Genomic DNA, 2832 nt, shown 5'->3' with positions numbered 1-2832 from the left:
CACATATGCAATACATCCAAAAACTGTCAAGTGAGACAAATCAGGCTTCTTGCCAATAAACTTCTCCTCTTGTGTTACATCATGTATGGCCTGTAGGAGTCCTGTATCCTCAAAACCTGTTGACTGATCCATATACACCTCTTCTTGCAAGTCACCATGCAAGAACACATTTTTGACATCTATCTGATGTAAAAACTAGCCTTTAGTTGCAGCCACCGCAATCACAACTCTCACAGTTGCCATCTTTACAACTGGGGCAAATGTCTCCTCATAATCAATCACATGTGTCTGCACATATCCTTTGGCTACCAATCTAGCCTTGTACCTGCTTATGCTACTATCACTGTTATGTTTCACCTTATACACCCACTTATAGCCGATAGCTTTCTTGCCTTCAGGCAATGGCACCAAATCCCAAGTCTCATTTCCATACAATGCATCCATCTCCTTATCCATAGCTTTCTCCCAACACACATTTACAAATAGCCTCATCAAAACATGTGGGTTCTACAACCTGCACAACTTTTGCCATATATGCGTTGTGATATGCCACACATAACCATCATAAGTCCACCTCTGCACATGATTTTTGACTCTTCCAGATCTTCGTAACTTTGCATTCATGGCTTCCATAGCCTTCTTCACACTAGGTGTCCTCATTGTTTGCTGGAATCCCAACCTTTTCATCAAGGCTCATCTCCGAGCCACTAGAATCTCCATTAAACACAAGAGAATGCCCTGCAAAAATGTCAGGCATACCAAGGGGCTCAACCACTTTCTCTATGCCTTTATGTGATGTACCAACTACATTTTCAGGACTGGTATTATGATGCAACCTGCCACTCTATGGTCTATCAACAGGACCGTTGGATGAGGACTCTCCTAGTCCACTTAATGACTATGATTACTGACTTGCATTCTGTGTAACCACATTTCCACTTACATCAGCCCTAACAACATTCTTTCAGCAGGATACCAGCTACTCATCTCATCAAATGCAACAGCCATGGTTACCCTCAATTCACATATAGCATGATTATAACATCTATATCCTTTTTGCTCAAGGGAATACCCAATAAACACACATTTTTTTGCTTTGGATCCAGCTTAGTACATGTAACTCATCTGGCACATGCACATATGCAATACATCCAAAAACTATCAAGTGAGACAAATCAGGCTTCTTGCCAGTAAACTTCTTCTCTTGCGTTACATCATGTATGGCCAGTAGGAGTCCTGTTCATGATATAAGCTGCTGTAGACACAGCCTCAGTAGCCCAATAGCTATGTGGCATATTCTTCTCAACCCATCAATGTTCGTGCTATCTCTACAATGTGCCTGTTTTTTCGCTCAGCAACTCCATTTTGCTGTAGAGTGTATCTACATGTAAATTGTCTCTGAATTCCATTCTTTCGCAAGAATTCAGAGAACTCATTGGGGAGAAGTATTGTCCCCCTCCATCTGACCTTAGGCACTTCACATGCTTTCTTGTCTGTTTTTCAACCATAACTCTGAAGTTCTGAAAATGAGTGAACACTTCACTCTTCTCCTTCATGAAGTGCACCCACACTTTCCTTGTGTGGTCATTAATGAATGTTACGTAGTACTTGCACCACCCATAGACATAGTCTTCGCAGGACCCCATACATCTGAATGCACAACATCTAGTACATTTCTGCTCACATTTCTGTCATGTGGAAATACATGTTTTTTTTTGGCTTTCCAAATTGACATACATCACAAAATGTCTACATACCTTCAACTTTAAACTTAGGCAGCCCTATGACAATTTGTTTAGTTTGCATAGACTTCATTCTCTGCACATTGACATGCCCAATTCTCTTATGCCAAATGTCTGTATCTGCAAAAACTCCTGAACTATTTGCAAACATTGCAGCACTCACTTCACGCATATTCACATTCAATGTAAACATTCTGCCCACTCTATTGCCTTTTGCAACCAACATACACTTATCTTTAAAGTCTTCTACATAGCAGCCCCATCAAGGTTAAATCGAACCTGCAAACCCTGCTCAATCATCTGGCCAAAATAAACCAGATTCTTTGTAATGTTTGGAACATGAAGTACATCTGCAAGGTACTTCACCTTACCATCCTACATAGACAATGGCACATCCCCAACAACATGGGCAATCGGATGAGCAGTGTCATCCCTTGTTTCAACAAAACCTGGTCTTTAAAGACTCTTCATTTCCTTGAACCACTCACCATGACTTGTCATGTGGTTTGACGCACCTGAATCAACATACCATACATCATCCTTACATGCTGCTACATCATTTTCAGACATAGCATTAAACACATGTTGCATAACAAACAACCTCTCATTATCCTCATTATTTCTGCTAAGGATGCATAATTGTTTTATTGCACTTTTCCATTTCACATGTCACTCTGCTTCTTACCAACCATGCCAGTGGTGTAAGTGTGGGGCCTATCCCCCAGGCGGGTCATCAGTGGCCACCGCCTCACTAGACGAGCTCGATATCTCAACAGGAGGCTCACAGTGGCAATGCTGGTGGACATTTCTCAGGAGAGATTACAGGTCGGAAAATCCTGTAGGCTAGTTTATGGTGGCCTCTTGTACTTAAAGATGCTCATAAGTTCTCCAGAGAGTGTCTACAGTGTCAGAAAATGGGACAGCCAGGATCATCAGACAGAATGCAAGATCATCCAATAATGCCTTTGGAACCATTTCAAAAATGGGGGCTTGACTTTGTAGGACCAATTAAGCCAAGAGCTAGCAGAACAGGTGCCAGGTATATACTAGTGGCTACTGATTATGCCACAAAATGGGTAGAGGCAGTGGC

This window comes from Cibotium barometz, chromosome 12 (genome assembly GCF_041138505.1).
Source record: "Cibotium barometz isolate CiBa-2024 chromosome 12, ASM4113850v1, whole genome shotgun sequence".
NCBI classification, from domain to species: Eukaryota; Viridiplantae; Streptophyta; class Polypodiopsida; order Cyatheales; family Cibotiaceae; genus Cibotium; species Cibotium barometz.
Note: the sequence above shows the minus strand (reverse complement) of the source record.